The sequence below is a fragment of the Pleurodeles waltl genome, chromosome 6 (genome assembly GCF_031143425.1).
Source record: "Pleurodeles waltl isolate 20211129_DDA chromosome 6, aPleWal1.hap1.20221129, whole genome shotgun sequence".
Classification (NCBI taxonomy): Eukaryota; Metazoa; Chordata; class Amphibia; order Caudata; family Salamandridae; genus Pleurodeles; species Pleurodeles waltl.
The window spans coordinates 748,308,300-748,328,343 of NC_090445.1; the positions used below are offsets into that span (position 1 = coordinate 748,308,300).

The window sequence follows — 20,044 nt, forward strand, 5'->3', positions numbered from 1 at the left end:
CTGTGCAAATCCCTTACTCTGACTAGAGTGCAGGTCCCTACTTGGACAGGGTGCAAAACACTGCCAACTAGATATCCAATTTCTAATAGTGACATGCTCTTTGATTCATATTTGTGATATGTGTTTTGAACTTGATGCTAGTGTCAATATCAAAGCTAAGGGGGCATATTTAAGAGCCCCTGGTGCCTCCTTATGCCATATTAGCGTAATTTATGTTGACGCTAATGTGGCCCAACAAGGCCAAAATCCCTGCGTCATATTCACAAAGTGGCGCAATGCGTACATGGCGCCACTTTGTAACACTTTGCGCTACATTATGCCTGCGCCAGGCATAATGTATGCAAAGTAGGCGTTCCCCCATTAGAGGGGGGGCGAAAAAATGGCGCAAAGAAATCTAACTGATTTCTTTGCGTCATTTTTTTTGGCACTTTTAACGCCTACTCTATCCATGAGAAAGCTTAAAAGACACTAAATGCTGTATGGAATAGTATAGTTTGTTGACTGCAATGCTCAGAATAGCTCCTAGAGAACACCACAAGAAAAATAGCATTTGGAAGAAACACAATCATGTAACCATACAGTCAGCCCTCAGAGAGCATAACCACATGGAAAAAAGAATAGGAAAAAGTAATGCAGTGTAACCAAATATTTAGCTTCTAGAGGATGTAGTGTATTACATATTTTCAAGGCTAGCAGGACTACTGCAATGATATTACAAACAAGGTCCATAAAACATAACTTTTCCAAACTGTAAAACAAATGTTCTACCCATGAGAGAGCTTAAAAAGATAATGAATGGTGGTAAGGGTTACTATGTTGGAGTCCCCCACTCACATAGTGCGGGGACCCAGAGATGATCTAGATTGAAAGAGGACATTGTGGTCAATGTTTTGAAGGTGGTCTATTTGTCCTAGGACCACCAAATGCTGAGTTATGAGCAAAAATGTTTTGTAAAAGTAATGCCCTGCAAAGCATTATGGGACAGGTTTCCATGCCGTAAATATTTTTATTATGTTAAAATGGCTTAGAACAGCCCCTAGAGGACAGTACAGTGAAAATAACATTTGTAAGAAACATGGTCATATAACTATATAGTTAGCCCTTAGAGGGAATAGCCACCCAAAAATAAAATGGCAATTAATAATGCAGTGTAATCATATATTAAGCCCTTAGCAGTCATAATGCATTACATATCATATTTTCAGGGGTAGCAAGCCTATAGCAATAATATTACAAAAAAGGCTCCTAAAACACAAGCTATTCCCAGCTGTAAAACAAAAGTTACAGCCAGGACAGACCCTGCATGGTGGGAGGGGTTATTATTTTGGGGTCCACTTTAACCTAATGTAGGGACCCAAAGATGATGTAAATAGGAAAAGCATATTGTTGTGAACATTTTGGTGGTGGTCCCATTGTCCTAGGGCCACAACAGGATGAGTTGTGAGCAAAAATGTTTTGTAAAAGAAATGCCCTGCAAAGCATTATCTGTCATGTTTCCTGAGTGCAGTGAATATTGTAGTATCAGCTCTCCTGCTGTTCTGTTTTAAGGGGAGAGCCACAAAAAGGACTCAGATTAGGTAACCGTGAACACTGTGACCAGCGCTCCAATACCACCGATTGAGTTCACGGTGTTATGCCTGTTCGTGCTGTGAGCAACATGGCTGCTTACAGCACGAAGGGGAGAGACAAAAAAAATAGCTCACCCACGCTGAAGTTTATTGGCAAACGTGCAATAATCCATGTAACAGGGTTGGCCCCCAAGGCGGTAACAAAACCGCCCCACGGCGGGACAAACGTCAACCATTTACTAATGACATCAAGGGATTTTTGAAAGGCAAGCCCACGAATGAATGAAAGCGATGGGCATGGTTAAAAGTCCACAATGCTTACAACAGGTCAAAGTACTTGTGGGCTCAATCTAAAAATTATAATACTTCCAGAATCAGCATGGTTCACAACTCAGTGGTGATGCCATCTACCTAATTTGGCATGGACCTGCTAATCATGTTGGATTAATTCACATATTTCTGTAGAAATGCACCTTACAAAGCATTTCTTGTACCAGTTGTGTTAAGAATTTGGACTCCATCCTATGGTGCTCTTTTGGAGACAGACAGTCATAAGGGGTAGAGAGTGTTCACCTTTCTCCACACAGCTGAAAGATAGATGTGTTTTAATTACATGGGGCTGTAGTTAATCCCCAGACACAGAGAGAGCCTCTCCTGCAGCCTCTGATCTCTGGATTAGAAAGATGCATGCTCTCCAAACTCTTTGGCTTAGCTAACATAGACCAAAAAAGGCCAATCGTTCTGCCATTGACAGTCATCCATGCCTTTGAGAAAGAAGGAAAGAAAAAAAGAAGGTAAGAAAGGAGACAAGCAAGAAAGAAGGCAAGAAGGAGGTGATGAAGGAAGGCAGGAGAAAAGGAAAAAAGATAGAAAGAAAGAACGAATGAAAGAAGGTAAGAAAGACAGAAAGGACGAAAAGATGGAAAGAAAGATGGAAGGAAAGAAGGAAAGAAAGCAAAAAGAAATAATATGAAGCAGGGAGAAAGTAGGAAACAAAGAAATAAAGAAGGAAGAAGGAAATACATTTTAAAAAAAGTGTTTCAAATTCAGCAAATCAAAACCAATACAGGCTCATTTTCTTCGTGGGCAAAGTTTATTAAGGAACCATTGGTGAAAGTGAATCCAGAATAAACTTGTTCTGAGGGATTGTCCACTTATGAATTCGCTCTTATAATATTGACATTTTTGATTTGCGTACTGCATGCATAGTAAATAAACAAAGGGCACTTCCAGTGAAATGTATAACAGCATTGGCAGGAGAAATCAGCTGGAATGTGATCTGTGCTAACACCTGGTGGGATAGTCCTGCTTTTACATCAGGCTCTAAACACAAAGGCAACACTATAGTAATTATAAAGTAAAAACTAAAACACTACCACTGAAAGGAATTGCCTAGTGTGCAAGTGTGATCATTGTGAAAGAGCAACATGCAGCCAATCAAAGTGAAGTTAATCAGTGGCATAAATAGGCTGCCCCGCTGCCCCGTGCTGTGTACTGTAGAGGGTGGAAGCAAAATAGTAATGACACAACAGACCAATGGACGAAGAGAAGTGGTAAAAAGCCCTTTAAATATATTACTCATATAATTTTAGTAAAATCAAAAGGCCTTGGCTAACTCCAAACCTAAAACCATTAGTTAAATCATGGGTGTTAGGATTTACTGTAAGCTTTGCCTGGGCATCCGGCACTTTTTTTGTCAACCTATTTCCAGTCAGAAAGTCACTCCCAGGCGTTTGGCTTTCCTCAAAAACTACCTGCAATCTTTTGATTAGCATGCACACAGGCCATAGGGGTAGAGCTGCCAGGAACTGTCATTTCTTCGATTACAGCAGACCTGCTCATGTTCACCCTAGAGTATGCAGACAGTTGAAGGAATGAAAACGAAATGTGTTTGTGCAATATGTAAAGTATGTGCCTGTTTCGAACACACTGTATGTGCCTCAGCTCAAAATGAACTTGTTTCTGCAGAGCCATGCCGGCCTCCAGGGGAAGGGTATGATGATCTGAAAGGGGGATAGCTTTGAATACATACACATTCCTGGGCTCTGGGCTAATACTGACCAATCATTCACAACGGGTTCTCATAATATCAGGGGCAGCAGGGATCTTTCGTATTAGGGGCCTCTTATTCCAATTGTGTGAATCTTCAAGTGCACTGATGTAAGTGGTGTCCGTGGGAGACGTGAAGTTCCAAATAGAGGGACGAGAACAGTGGAGGTGTGAGTCTCCGGCCACGGGCTTTGCTCCTCAAATCCCCAATGAAGCTCAGGTAAATAAAGAGCTTTATGTCAAGAATGCAGAACATTCCTTCTGCCTAATCTCGGTGGAGGATGAAAAGAAGTGCTGCGTGATTGGCGCAGGAGAGGAGCCCTTGCTGTGCTCAGCTCAGGGTTTCGTTGTTTTCTCTTTTCCATCCTCTTAGTCCGGGGATTAGGTGCTTCAATCTGTCGTCACTTCCTTATTGCACTGCTCGCGACCCGCGCAGGCCACGTGATAGGAGAAGTAAGAGTAACCAACATGAAAAGTGTTGAGTGGAACATTTAAAAGGGTAAAAACCCTCTTTGGTTTTTAAAGGGATTCTTTTATTCGCTTGCCGGGATGTCTATCAAGATACTGGTTGAGTGCGATGAAGTATTGTTGGGTCACTGAAATCATCCCAAGGTCCTTTCCTGTTGCAGTTTTGGGGTGCCTTTCGCTACAGGCAAGGTTCACTGGAATGACCTACAATAAATGCAACACAATGAACCCAAGCAAAACCATCTGGAGGAGACCCTTCCTTGAAGTCAGCCACTTCTTCCGTCTTGGTAGTGCCGGCTGTAAGGTTACTTTTAGGAGTCAACATTATAAAGCTGTTTCATTTCCACTATTGTAACAACGTAGTGGACCCGCTTAATTTAAATAAAAGGAATGTATTATAAATGTCAAAAATGTGTGAAGGATGTAAGTAAGGACAGGCTACATGGGGTTGAGCAGGGAAAGGAAGTTGTTAAAGGGTGAAATCAATACAGTAGAAAGTGGTACCTGAAGCAAAACCCAAATGTTTGAAAACTTTCCGGATATCGGATTACTGATACGCATCAATGTGTATATAGATTTGTATGTACCTATAAACCTAGCTACAGAGCACTCTACAACAAAGTGAGGAGACTGTGTATTGATAGAAGGATCCTGGTTTGTCTGCCTTCTGAGCTGCAATGTGGTGCCACAGAAAATATATCAAATAGCATCCTTTAGAATAGATATAGAAAGACTCTTTGCAGAAGAGTGGTATAGTGGATTACAGGGCCGACATGATTGATTCAATTTAGGATGTGTCCCAGAAACAGAGAGAGGGAAATAGCATGACTGACTCCTTCCATGTTGTTAGGGACAGTATCTCCAGCCCTGGACTTTATGTGGTAGCCTAAAGCATTGTTAGTATTATAATCTGGTTTTTAGTTCCATTGAAATAATTATATGAACACCCCTTAAACTGTTGAGCCTTCTGAGACTAAATTACTAAATATAGTAGTTGCTTGAGTGTTGTTGGAATGTGGAGTATTGAGTTGCTGACGAAAGGGCATAACTGGCTTATACAAGGAGATTGACAATATTGGTAGGAGGAATCATATCTGACGGGGGCAGTGGGTTCCAAGTGTGCAGTGGGAGCTGGAAATCTATTGTTGAAGATGGGCGAAATGTTCCTTGATGACATGTATTTAGTTTTTTCCTGAATTTGAAAATTAAAAAAGAATTGAAAAGATGAGGTTTGATGTGTCTATGATGTTGCTTCATACTGTAGATACTTAGCTGGAGAAGGCTTACCGCTGTGTGTTTTCTTTAATACACGTTTTCACTGTCTCCTTGTATCTCTTTGGACCATGGAGATGTTTATGACCAGATGATTACTGCTTTCTGTGTAACAGATCATGATGTGACAATAATGTGGGCTTGGAGGAGTAACCAGTGCAGACCCATCAGGGTGTGAGCGATACTGTTGAATGTTTTCAGTCACCCTTTTATGAGAAGTGACACAACATGGAGGGCACTCATCGGAAGGGTCAGGTGAAATAATAAATGCTGGCAAGTAGGACATTGCTGGAATGTGGAGCAGCAAAATTTACTGCTCCATACATGTATGCATCAACATATTTATCTTTGTACTAAAATATTAATGAGTGTGCAAATGTGTTACTCAGAATGCTAGCAAGCGACTACATTTACTCATAGCAGAAGCCACTTTCATTTAATCAAATTATATTTAAAGGAATTGCTTAGGCTAACTGTATTAATTTCACTTGCATTTTCTCTCTTAACGTTAGCATGACTGTGGCTAGGCCTTAAGCCTGAGCAGATTTTCTCTAAGGTCTTGCTTCATTTTTAAAATAAAATGTTCTTCTTGAGTTCTCATGTTTTTTTTCAATTTCAGGTGTTGTTACTACTTCGTTAGTTAGATTAGGCTTTTGTTTACGATTATGGAATGGTAATTGGAACTTGGCTGTGGAAATGCAGCGCCTGGGGGCAGAGCCTAGGATTCTAGGGCAGTGCGACCAGTGCAGCTGCATCTGGCGCTGACTTTGTGGGGCTGTACGTTTAAAAATAATTCATGGGTTTAAGTGAACTTCCTTGTGCATCCAGCAGTTTCAGGCAACAATAAAAATGTTAGGATAACTCTGGTGATTAATGTTACTGCTGGTGAGAGATTGGAGTTTTCTCTAGTGGCAGTTTTGACTCATCATAAAGTAGAGCAGAAGGATGATGTGCCTGCTGCAAAGAACGTGTACCATTTGGATTACACAATTTAATGTGACTGGATTATGAGTAACGCTTAAAAAATGAAATGTATCTATGGAGAGGTGAGGGGCACTTTTGGAGAGTGGTAGTGAGGGAATTTGTGAAAAAGGAGGTTGGAAAGCACCAAAAAAGACTGTCGCATCAGGCACCACCAGCGCTACAGCTGGCCCTGCCTGTGGGTGGGAGAGAGCTTTCTGTACCAGGCAGACTGGACTGTCGCTAATTTTAAGGCTGCGCGGTTGCGTGATTCATTGTTCGGTGAGGTGAATGTGGGGATTTTACCTGCTTTTAAGAGACTCTGTACCCAGCTTTGTACAACTAAAGGGAGTTGGTTGGACGGTGCTTCCAGAACCTTCTACTATGAATTAATTGTGTGCTTCTTAGTTTAGTTTAACATGTTCTAACCTGACTTCGCTGAAGGAGGACCTTTTCCCGAGCTCTGATGATTTCCCCTTCTTGTGGTGTTGAGTTCCTTGTTTGAGCACTTACACCTATTTCCCCTGAACCTTAACTTGGTTCAGCACATGCTGACACCTTCCTTGTAATTTTCCCTTGGCACTTTTGATGCTTTATTTAGATTAAGGAAGTTCCTTTATAGAACCCATCTATTTTGTCCTTTGTATCTTTGTATATTTTACAACTTCTTTTTCATAGAGTATAAATAAAGGGCCAGATGTATCATTGTTCACAATAGCGATTACCTAATTGCGATTTTTAGCGAATCGCAATTAAATAATCGCTATTGTAATGTATGAAACTCCAGGAGTTTCATACTGCGATTCGCAAGGGCTCGCAAATGGACCTACCTCATTAATATTCATGAGGTAGGTCGCAATTTTTGAGCCATTGCAAATGGCTACAATCACAGGGATGGTGGCCTGCTGGGCTCAGCAGACCACCATGTCTGTGATTGCTTTTCAATAAAGCAATCTTTTTTTTTTAATGCAGCCTGTTTTCCTTAAAGGGGACCACTGCCTGCTCTTAAAAAACGTTTTTGCATGCATTTGCAAATGCATTCCCTTGTGGACCTCTTCTTCTTTCGCATTCATGATCACAAAACAATCATACATACCTGTGCAATTTGGTATTAGGAAGGGAGGTCCTTGACACGCCCCTTCCTAATACTGAATCGGTATGTAGTTGCAAATCCAATTTGCGAGTTCGGTAACTTTCGGTAACAGATTACTGATTCGCAAATTGGACTTGTTACATACCAAAATGCATTTTTGCGATCGCAAAAATGTTTGATACATCTGGCCCTTAGATTGCCTAAATTGTATTGATATGTATACTTATAAGATAAATTGATTTACTGATTGATTAATTTATAGCTTTGACCAATAGTCAATAAATCTTCATGGTTTCGACTCAATCCTCTCTGTCGTTCTTGTGGATTCAAATTGATTTCAATGAAAGAGAAATATTGTACTTGGTACTAGCTCCTTTCATACATTTTCAATTGACAATTAAAGGTCCATATGACCAGTGATGCAATCTGATAGATGGTTATACTAAAGTATTGAGGTACAAGACAGTGCGCTGGTTCAAATCTATGAACAAAGGGGCAAAGACTCGAATGGTACTTTTGATGTCCACTTAAGCAAGATATGTTTTGATTTTATGTAGAAATGAGAGTTGATACCACACTTTCTGTGTATATTTAATGGTGTGGCTTTTGAAGGAGAGGTCATAATCAATGATTAAGTCATCTGATTAATTCTGCGTTCCAGATGAGTTGTGGTATGTAGAATTCCAAATTGACTTGAAGAGCCACTTCTGAGTCTGGGCTTGTTTGAAGACATTGATAACACAAATGAAATCGGACCTATTTAGTTTTCAGGTGGCTGCCTGACATCGGTGACTGATCAAAGGTTTTTTTGGGACTATTGTCTTCTGCATATCATTTAAGCTTGATTTCCTTGTTGATGAGTAGGATTGTGTTTCTATGCACTGGTTGAAGTTCACAGTGGGAAACAATATATTCTCTAGTGACACTACAGGTCACTTTCCGCTAACAAAGGAGGTCCTCAAGAACCTACCTGGAATGCTTGGTAGTCTCAAAAGGAGACGTGTTACAGTGAAGTATGGTGCTGGTCAAACCCATGAACACTGAAAGAATACTGGTACTGGCTTGCGCTACAGGGAAAAAGACTGCTGAGAAGCTGGGTTTTACAAGGAGCAGAGGCTCCTATGTCCCCTATTAGGAGTGCATCATATGCAACTTGCATAAGCTGTCTTGGTGCTGCAATGAAGTCTGGAGGTCATGTTGGAGATGACTGCTGTCAATCTACTCTTGTAGTACATGGCAGGATACTTTTCTGCAGTGTTGCCGATGAAGGTGAGGTGGACGATTGTTGGAGTCTAAGCTGACTTTGGTTAGGAGACGGTTCTTAATTCTGTGGCTGTCAAATTTCCAAAGTATCTTGGTCTAGAACATCTTGCTCTCCTACTTGTAATGCCATCTACTAGATCACTGCTAAACATTCCTAGGAAGTTAAACACAGGACCAATATTTGTTGTAATTATTGGGCACCAATGCAATTTTAGATGGGTGCATGAGATATTGAATCTCTGGATTTCTACAGAAGGTGCTTAAATGTCTTTCTTATAGCTCCCTTGTCTCTCTCTTCTGGGCTGTAGCTGACATCTTAAAGTCCACGTTTCACTCTGCATGAGATTTCCATTGCAGACTTTGTACTGTTTCTGTAGCTCTCTAACTCTCCTCTGTGCAGTCTGGAGCTTCTCTTTATGCTATGCGTACACTGCCTTCATAACCGAACATTTCTCTAAATCCACAGGGTCAATTTCAATGTTAATGTTTTTAGCCAGTTAGTGATAAAATATGCAGGATGATGGTGAGTTCTACTGCAGAACGGTAGACCACAAAGTTCTCATGATATTTAATGGGAAGTTTAGAAATGTGGAAGACTATTTTGGAGTTACAGTATAAATGGTGATGGGGCAGAGCTCCTTATTTCTCAGTAACCTCATGTAGTAGTTATCCAGGAACCTCCACTGGTTGCATGAACATTTAGTTGTCGACTGAAGGCGTATGAAAGGGTCTAGCATCTACAACACATCTCAATAACAGTGAAACCAATGTGGCTTCACAAAACAACAGAGAGGATGGTGTTAAGACCATGAAGGTTTGCTAGCAGATTAAGTAAAAGGGTACAATCAATCAATTAGCAAATAAATATATTTAAAATGCATGTATATCTATGTAATTACTCAATCTAATTTTGTATATTGTGAAAAAAAGATGCAAAATATAAAAAATTTAAAGCGCACAAAATATAATGTAGATTGGTTCCATAAAGGTCTTTCCCTATTCTAAATAAAGCATTGAAAGGGGCAAGAAGTTCAAAGAGGAAGGTGTCAGCATCAGAAGAGCTAAATGGAGGTTCTTAGGAAAGAAAAGAACTTCCAAGCATGAAGCTCAGCACTCAGGTCAGGAGGGAAACTGGCAGAGTTGAGGAAGGTCTTCTCTCAGTGAAGTCAGGACATGATCTGCTTACTATTCTTAGAAATACACAATTGATTATAGTGGAAGGTTTGGAAGCCTATTCCCATCAACTCCCTCCAGATGATCCAATCATGAGACAACATTCTCTGGGAGCAAGTAGGCTCCCCAGGTTCCCAGGGTCAGACAAAGAGGCACACAGATGCATGGCCTTGAGGTTAGCAACAATTCAGTCAGCCTGGTACAGGAAGCTCTCTCCCATCCCTGTGCACTGCACATCCACGTCCAAATTATAATTACGCTAGCTAACATACAAGTTCCCAACAATACTCAAGGCCCTATTATGACTAATGAGTGCCTCTTGATACCGCATCTGCAAGGGAGAGAGAAAACGCTAAGCATGCAATGCATTTATTTATTAAATAATTCGAGTGGCTAAGACCTAAGAATAAGTCAGATCAATGTTATGAAGGAAAAAGATGGCAACTAGACAGGTACCGTTAGCATGAGTGAATGCAGTGATTAAAATTTAGTAATATGTGTGGCTCTCACTACAGGTAAATATAGCTAATTGCTATTATTCAAATTAATATGGTGCCCACAGATTATAGGGTTATCTTATAATGTGTATATTATATGTTTTAATGCATGAAGCACTAAATTGTCCTGCACCAATGGTTTTTGAAACTTTGGATATTATTCACAGTTTAGCCACATTCTAAGCTGGGTTTCACCAATTACCTGCACAGGACTTGATTTTGAAGGGGGCGATATTACCGATTTGACTACAAACGTGAGCTTGCACCTGGATCGGGATAATCAATCTTCTGAAAGTATGGCACAGATCCCGTGGTTCCCCTGCACAAATGTTACCTGGTAAAACCTGTTGAAATGCGTGCAGGGACATGTAAACAAGTAATGATGCATCTAAGAATGGGGGGAAACATGCAGTGTTACCATGTTAACTGCAACTTCCCCTGCATAACGTGTAATGATGCGATAACACCACGGGGAACACGACCTGGTCCGACCCAGAAGTATTTCAAATCCCCCGATCAGTACTACTCAATCTCAAAGTGGGTATAGCCTTCTATTATAGGCAGCTGACCGCAAAGTTCTCCTGGTTGTTCATATTGCTCGTCACACAAATATTAAGCCAATTAGACAAAGTAGCACTGATTGCTATCTGTTAGGATGGATGTTATAGTGTCCTCGTTTTAGTGTCTCCTACGTTTGTCTCTCCCACATGAACACTTTTAAATGATTTATGGATGGAATTTATGAAGCGCCCACTACCTCACGAAGGTTCTCTTGGCGCTGGTCTTACTAACTGCATAACCAAACAACAGCTGCTGTCTGAAGTTGAGGAGTGAGAATGAGCTCTTAATGTTTGAAAGTGAAGCATTCCATAACCAGGATGCTGATACTTATTTTGCCAGCCGATCCAATAGCAGTTTTTATTTAGCAATGTGTGATAATGGACAGGCCACTATTAAGAAGAGCAGGGGCGTTTGCTCTCTGTATTTTCTCCCTTATTTGCTCGGTCCCGAAGCGATCAGGATGTATGCAATGTTTGAGGAAGTACACCCACAACACCTTCCTGTGCAGCCTGGAATGTGTCCGCTAGGTTTGAGGGTTTCGGAGTAATCAATTAGTTACTTGCTGAAAATGGGGTTGGTTTCGAAAATGTGCTTCAACTCTTGGAACAATAGAGCTGACCCCTTTTGTAGGATAATGCGAATTTCTCATTTTTTGTTCACATTTTGCTGAGTTTTTAGTTTCATAGATTTCACACGAGGGTTGTCTGTGCCTCACAAACCACACGGAATTGTACTCTTCACGAGCTAAGGTTGTTAAGAGTCAATAGTAACGTTTAAGGAGTTATAGTAATTAGCGAGGCAGAGAAGATGTCTCCAGGTGGAACAAGCATTTGCAATCCCAATCTGCCTTTCCTATGTTAGAGCTATTGGCTTTACCAATGTGCTTTAGACATGTTATACACCAGTGTGGTTGCTGTTCAGCAGGAGAGTGGCGTGGCGTGGCGTGGAGTGTCACAGAGTGGAATGTCATGTAGTGGATTGTTGCAGAGTGGAGTGGTGTAGGGTGGAGTGGTGTAGAGTGGCTAGAGTGGAGAGGCATAGTGTGGAGTAGAGTGGCATAGAGTGGCATTGAATGGAGTGACGGAGTAGGATAGAGTGGTGTAGAATGGTGTGGCATGTCGTAGAGTGAAGTGTTGTGGAGTGGATTGTCATAGAGTGGAGTGTTGTAGAGGGGAGGGTCGTAGAGTGTCATGGAGTGTCAAGGAGTGGAGTAGGGTGGTGTAGAGTAGAGTGGAGCATCGTACAGTGGAGTGTCAGAGTGGAGGGGCATAGAGTGGAGTGGGACAGAGTGGAGTGGGACAGAGTGGAGTGGAGTAGCATAGTGTGGAGTACCTTAGTGTAGAGTGTTGTAGAGTGGAGTGCCATAGAGTGGAATAGACTGGCATGGAATGGTGTGGAGTGGAATAGAGTGGAAGTGTTGTGGAGTGTCATAGCATGGATTGTCATAGATTGGAGTAGTGTAAAGTGGTGTGTCTAGAGTGCAGTTGAGTGTCGTAGAGTGTTGTAGAGTAGAGCAGAGTGGAGTAGATTGGCAAAGAGTGTCATGGAGTGTCATAGAATGCCAAGCAGTGTCATACAGTGGTGTGAGGTATTGTAGAATTGGGGGTCATGGAGTGGAGGGGCGTAGAGAGGAGTAGAGTGGAATATAGTGTCGGAGTGGTGTGTAATAGAGTGCAGTGTCATAAAATGGAGGGGCAAAGAGTGTAGGGTTGAGTAAAGTGGCATAGAGTGAAGTGGCATAGCATAGAGTGGAGTAAACTGTGGTAGAATGTCATAGAGTGTCATAGAGTGGAGTGTCTTAGAGTGGAGGGTTAAAGAGTGGAGTGGCCTAGGTTTGAGTAGAGTTATAGAGTGAAGTGACATAGAGTGGGTTGTCATGGAGTGGATTAGTGCTCTAAAGTTAACTGGCATAAATTGTCATAGAGTCGAGTAACATAGAGTGATGTAGAGGGTAGTGGCATAGAGCTGAGTAGAGAGTCATAGAGTGGAGTGACGTGAAGTGGAGGGGTATAGAGTGAAGTGTTGTAGAGTGGTGTAAAGTTTTGTGTAGCAGAATGGAGTGGTGTGATGTGGCAGAGAGTGGAGTGGATTAGAGTGGAGTGGTTAAGCTTAGAGTGGCAGATAGTGGTGTAATGTGGCATGGAGTGTAGTAGAAGGAAGTGATGTAGTGAGCCATAGAGTGGTATACAGTGTTGTAAAATGTAGTGCATAGAGTGGAGTGGCATAGAGTGGAGTGGCACAGAATGGAATGGCATAGAGAGGAGTGGTATAGAGGGCAATAGAGTGTTGTAGAGTGGAGGGTCATAGAGTGGAGTTTTATCGAGTGGAGTGATGTAGAGTGTTGTGGAGTAGATTGAAGTGGTGTGGAGAGTGGAGGGAAGTTGCTTTGCATTCCATTTTTATGTAATGTTCTCTCGGGATAATTATTTCAGGGCTGGAGTAGTATATGACATAAAGGTCCAGGTCCAGGCATCTTAATTTCCCATAATAATTGCACATTGTCGGCCTTCCACAGCAAAGCGTCAGTAAAAGGTGATCAAACAAGCATTGCAATATACAGTGACAGGGACTATTCTGAAACATCATGTAGCTACCAATGAGCCTGACATGCCTGTGATACTTTGAGGGTTCCTGGACAGGTGTGTTACTCATGCTGTTTAGGAATCAGTGGTACTACTGTAAGCATCGCTCAGCCCCGGCCTTCTCAACACATGTTGCAGTTACCTGCTTGGTAACAGGGTGCAATTGTCTGCTGGGTGCAAATGGTTGCTGGGTGTAGTTGCCTGGAGCAAATGTAACTACTGTGAATTTACTGGACCCATTCTTATACATCCTTTTTATTTCTCCTAGGCATAACAGATTAGGTAAATCATATGATCTGCTTGGTCCAGCCCAAAAGGAGACTCCTGGCACATTGCTATACCGCTTCCCCCCTAAATTCTCTAAACAGGGATACAAGCAACACCAGTCCCCCTTGGCCCTTTTGGGTCTTATGGGTGGTTGCACCGTGTGCCTGTGGTTTGATACGCTTAGCACCCACATTTGAGCACGCCAGTCCCTCAGAGGTAGACCACAGCAAAATACCACAGCTTGAATTGATGCTTCAATCAGTTTTACCCATTGAGAATTCCTCTGGACACCATTTTATTCCATTGTCATTAGTGAAGGGAAGCAACCATTTGAACATAAGTCTTGGCCTCGTCCAAATAAGCATTCCACTTCCTACTGCTGGTTCATGTCCCATGTGGACTGGAACACAAGCACTGACATACTTAGAGGGCAGTCACTTGTTTGCCTGCTTTCCGAGAGTTCCTGCCCTGAGTGAGTGCATACTAGAGGCATAGAGCAGACAGGGGTGCTCCTGGTTGTCGTGATCATGATCAATGGATGTTAATAGGCTTATGATTGCCGACGCCTATTCGACAGCAACATTTTAGTTGCCATCCCACTGATTATGCTGCCTCCTTTTCGTGGCCCCCAGTTTCTGGATACCCAGGTAGCAGCCACTAGCATCCTCAGCCGGGGGTTATACCGAATGCTCGGCAGGGTTTAGAAACTAAAGAAGGGTACGGATCCGCGCGAGATGTCTAATCGATCACATTGTTCCACACATACACTTAAGATGACAACCAATGAAAACGGCTAAGGCAAAAGCAGGATGGCAGGACTCCAGCTCGGCCGCTGCCATGCATACAGATGTGCCCCCTCCTCAGGCAGAGGCGGGGCTGCTTGTTGCACCCTGCAAGCCTCTGGGCTGCGGCCTCGGAGATGTAACACGACCTCCCTCTTATTCTATTGAAAGCTAATTATGAATTGGTCTCTGCGCCGGCCTTGCGCCGTACTGTGAGCTCAGCAGTCTGTATGTCGGACCTGAATTATTAATAACGATAAACTGGTGGGGGCGGGCGGCGGAGCAGGGGAGCTCTGTGACTTTAGTCTGTTCTTCCAGCAAGTTGCGGCCACTGAGCCTGCTGGGCCGCCGGTCACTCGGGCAGCCACCCTGGTGCTGAAAAGATGGCGGAGCACAGCCCCGCGGAGGAGGAGCCCCCCGAGGGCCTGTGCCACTATGCGCAGAAAATAACAGCCTGCTTTGGAGTCAACGGTAAGAGATTTAACATTTTCAGGCACTTTTAAATAGTAGTTCATATTTTTACTCAATTCGTATAAAAAATGTTTGGTTGACCTAAAAAGCCCGTAAGGGGGAGCGGACTCCCTGTGATTTGAAGTTCTGGGCAGCAGGTTGCACACAGACCTCTTGACCCACATTTGAAGGGGCCGTGCTTGGGGTGTGGTAGTGGGGCTAGGATTGTCTAATGATGGGCGCAGTGGGATTTAATTTCCACAGCAGGTAGTGCCAGCGTCTGTCTTGCCCTGGCCCACGCCTCTGCACAGCCCGTGGTGCAGTTGTCCCCTGCAGCACTGGAGGGTGGAGCGCGCAGGGTGTGGCCGCCTCTGACTTGTCTGCATTGGTTGCTCTGCTCTGCCGCAGGGCTTGGCGCCTTCTCGTGAGCGTCGCGATCTGCGCGGGAGAGCCAAGGGCTGGTGTCTGAACGATGCTCCTCTGCAGACGGCTGCCAGGAATGGCCACTTAGCAGACGACATTGATTTCATTGTCTGCACCAGCTTTATGGCTAGCTGCTCCACCGACATCTTTTTAGTTTATTGAGCGCTGCTCTTGGACCCAGTGTGGATTTTGCACATTTCACTGCCTGCCTGACTAAAGTGGCAAATACTGATGGCTCTACAGTAATCGTTTTAGGAGATTGAACACCTGTGTTCCCTGCGCGTGAGTATGTATGTGTTAGCGCCAACCAAGCCACAAGGAGTGGAGCGCTATGCAGGGTCAAAGACCCAGGCAGCGTGAGTTTGGAGGGGAAGCTGGTTTCAAAGAGTGAAAGTGGACACTTAATTCATCATTATGTAGCACTTTTTATGGAGGCGGGTCTTCCTTTGTGCTTCTATTTTCACACCGCCTTGATTTCTGTGAAGGATGTTAGGGACTCTGAAGAAGTTTAGAAATGGGTCGTGGATTTAATTAGAAAGATGGGAGTGAGAATTATGAGCAGCGATCTCCCCCAGACACAACTTTTCTTTTTAGAGAAAAGTGGGGTTGGAGGGAATTTCTTTCCTCGCCCACCGAAGAGTCTAAATGTGTGAAATCATGGAGCTGTTCACCCACAGAAGAAGGATGCTCCTGGTCCTCATCTGAGAAAGCATCAACCACCGACTCCGGACCGGGCTCCCTTCAGTGGCACCGGTGGTACCACACAGAAGGTCGAGGTGCTAGGGTGCAGGGAGAGGCTGGCACTGGTGGCTGACGCCGTTTGGTTAGAAATAATGATTCCTCTTATTGTGATATAGCCGGACAGGAGGTCATCCATGTCTTTCTTCCGACACACTTTTGGTCGTAGCGGGCGTCGTCCGCTTTATAAGGCACAAGTAATGTAAAATTGAACAAATTCAGAAAGTCTGATGGACCATAGTTATTTGCCAAAGCTAGTGTTTCACCCTCCCACTACCTGACTGTAATTCTCTGTCAGCTCTTTCCATTAGTACCTGAGGTTTCTTTCGGATACTTTCATTTACTGTGAGCTACGCGCTTGATTGTAAACTTTTGTTTTTTAAGTTAAAATGCCTTTTCCATGTTGGTGAGGGCTTACTTCCCCTTGGTGTGCCCTGACACGACCAGCATCAGGTGGAAGGTGTACACTATGGGAGCAAGCTGCGAGCATCGTTGGCTTTGCTATAATGAACTAAGCTGTGTGCTTGGATCTGCCTATAGTCTGCTGGTCGTGGGTTCGAATCCCACAAGATTACTCATTCACTACAGCTTTCAGGTGGCAATAAAATGTAAAACGATTTTGATTGTGCGCAAGTAATTTAAGTACAAGAAGTCTATCCGAAGTTTTTGGTTCATAGGAGGTATGCAAATGATTAATCGCTATGACACTTAGGCCCTGATGAGCAAAGTGCATAGTTTGAAACACGGCTAAAGTCGTTTTTTTTAAAACCGTGCTGGTTGGCCAACACATTTAAATAATAATTTAAGATTTACACAGCACTTATTAACATGGTCCTTTTGCCTGGTCTATGTAAGTGTTTACCAGCTCGATGTTGTTCTTTTTAATCTCTGAGAGCCGAGTTGATTTATTCAATTTACGAACTGTTGAATGCAGGTCTCTGCCACAGTTACATTAACCCGCAGGATTATTTGACCTAAAATATGAATTAAGACTGGAAATATCTGCGATCTGCAGGATGCACACACACACCTCATCCTCCGTATTAGCCCCAACTGAGGTTTCTGGCGACAAAGCATAAATCACACACAAAACTGCGAATCTCTCTGGGGGGGGGGAGGAGGTATGTTCATCCCTTTAGTGCCCCTCCCTCCCCACCCTTCCTTGAATGACCCTAAAATGACGCGCAATCCCGTCATCGAGTCTCCCGACAACTGCTTCATCACCCCATGCTGTGAATTGGCCTGAAAACAGGATTGACTGGATGTCTATGCAGGTGTGCAAGTGAGCGCGGCGGACTTCAGTGCTGGTGAAGCCCAGTGCGACAGTCCATGCTGGTGCCCGCCCCCAGGGATCTCGTTCTCCAGGGATTCCCTGACTGCCACCCTCCAACGGCGCCCCGCCCCTCTCCATTGCCCCCTCACACGTATTTCATTAGTTTTATGGCGCTACTCACACCTGAGCACTTTACACCACACGCACATTATACAGAGGCAATATGTGTTAATCTGTCTATAGGAAATGTTACTTAAGACAACGTGGGTAACAAGGTATGGGGGTCAGATGCCGCCCACATTAGTAGGCAGTATATTTTAAGAGTGTTTGGCCTGGAGAAGCACAAACTCAGGCTTTAAAAAGTACTGTTTTAGCAACTTTAGGATAATGAAAGACTTTGGGGAAAACATAAGGTTCTAACCTATAACACAGTTTGCAGGCAGCTCTTTGATGACAGTTCATAGGTCACAGCGCTGTATTAGGATTGCAACCTATTAAATGAATGCAACAAAAGGGTCACTGTGACAAGCCGTAACCCACTGAGCTATCCACATAACATAAAGTTCTGTAATCTCCATTGTACATATTCTTTGCAGCACTCACTTTAACCCTCTGTGCTACTTTATGATGAGTCAAAACTGACACTAGACAAATCTCCATCTCTCACCAGCAGGAGCATTCATCACCAGAGTTATTTGCCGTTTTTATTGCTGCCTGACAACTGCTGGACACATACAAAAGTGTGCAGCAGGTGCTTTTAAATCTATAAGTTATTTGAAACACAGAACACTCTCAGCTCAGCGCCAGGTGCAGCTGCACCTGTCACACCACCCTAATGCCGGCCCTGCAAGTCATAAATATATCTGCATTCTCCAGAGTGGCATGAATGCTTTCAGCTCGGCCCCCCTCATCCTACCTTGTAAATGAGGATGAGGCAATAACCCATACTCCCACCTTCTTAATCCATTGTGTGTAATGTATGTGTGTATTATACAGAAGTGATACATAGGTACTGTCACGTGTTACCCATCATCCTCAATATGTTCAACCTAACGATGGGTTGAGACCACCTAAGCCAATAGTCCAATGCTGTCCTTATCTACTGTATTTTTTTTTTAACTATCAACGGAGTTTGCTAGAAAAATGTAATTGGTTCTCAGAAAATACCAACAAATTATCATTTGATCCACCTGGAACTCAACATGATACTTCAAGGCTAAATAAATCCCTGCAACATTTAATTTCCGGAGAGTCAGATTTGGGCATTCTTTGATATAAAAAATGTCGCGATTTTTAATTTCTATCCCTGGCTCTATCAATGTTTTAATGCCTAGGATAACAGAAGCCTAGGGGAATAAAGTTATTTGCCCAGGATCGCACAATTTAGTTTGGTAGTGGAGCTGAGAGTGAAAGGAGGGAATTCTTGGTCAACCAGAGGCAGCTTACTACATCGGCCACATCTCCTCCACAGGCGCACAGGACTTCCGCTGTGATGAAGGATGTTGATAGGGTCGTCAGATGAGATCCTCAGCTGGACAGTGGCCACCAACAGGCACATTAAGAGCTTGAGAATAAGTGAACCAAAACAAACCACATTAGGGTATGGGTTTTGGAAGGCACCATGCAACCACTCTTAGGAGGAGGCTGAGCAACCCTTTTTTTAAAATAAAGAACAGGATAGAATTACAAAGCAAAACAATATTATGAAATCAAAAGGCCTGTACAGCACTGAATCAACCAGGTCCAACTCCCGTGATAATGTGTGACAAATTGAGGGCAAAGAACCTCTGTCCAGATTTCAAACGATTGCTCTTACTGAGAAAGTGCTGTGGTGCGCCTAGTATTCTAGAGCACTGGGAATATTGAGGATAGCGCCACTTCTGCATTTGGGTCAACATCTCTGAGTGGGCAGCCCTCCGTGTGTCTCCTCATCCGGGGATCTGCCTGGCGCTGAAAGCCGTCCATCTCCAGATGTTTGGATGTCAGCAGCTGCCAGTACCTGTGTATGAGGGAGGAAGCTTGCCACGGTGCCAGCTAGAAGGCCACAGATCTGTACAGCTTCCTGCTGATTTCCCCCAGAGATGGAGATGCAGCAACATTGAGCGCGAATCCACCCTACACAAGGCTCTCTCACCCCCGCGTATGTGAGCACCTGTTGCTGCAGGGTGCTGTCCGGTGCTGAGACCGCGCCAACCACAGTATTCACACACCAACTCCATCTGCAGGTATGAAGAACAACTACCCCATATACACACCTAGAGGACCGACTGTGTGCGTGTGTCCGCTATTGCTGGGAGCTGTCCGTGTGCTGAGGCGCCACCAACCACAGTATTCACACACCAACACCATCTGCACGTGTGAGGAACAACTACCCCATATACACACCTGCAGGACCCACTGTGTGCGTGTGTTCGCCATTGCTGGAGCTGTCCGGTGCTGAAAAAGTTACCGCTTCAGAATTCCTTAACTGTGAGTGTGGGTGTGTAGGCGTGTGTAGAAAAGAGATCCATAGACATCTACGGTTGACCGATTAGCAATTAAAACACGTGTCGCCAAACCTACACAGCCAGAAACTGGAACTTTTAAAGAACTAAAGCCAGAGGGGGCAGGAACTTGATCACCGCA

At 43.6% G+C, this 20,044-nt stretch overlaps 1 protein-coding gene across 2 annotated transcripts in view; it reads left to right on the top strand.

Moving 5' to 3' along the window:
• Positions 1 to 20,044, top strand: part of ABLIM1 (actin binding LIM protein 1) — a 786,962-nt gene that overhangs the window by 168,025 nt on the left and 598,893 nt on the right. The window contains exon 1 of one of the 2 annotated variants that reach the window (XM_069239292.1): positions 14,985 to 15,006. The exons of the other annotated variant lie outside the window; for it this stretch is intronic. The gene's annotated coding sequence lies outside the window, so the exon portion shown is untranslated. Of the gene's footprint in view, positions 1 to 14,984; positions 15,007 to 20,044 lie in introns of those variants that run through there. 2 annotated transcript variants of the gene reach the window in all.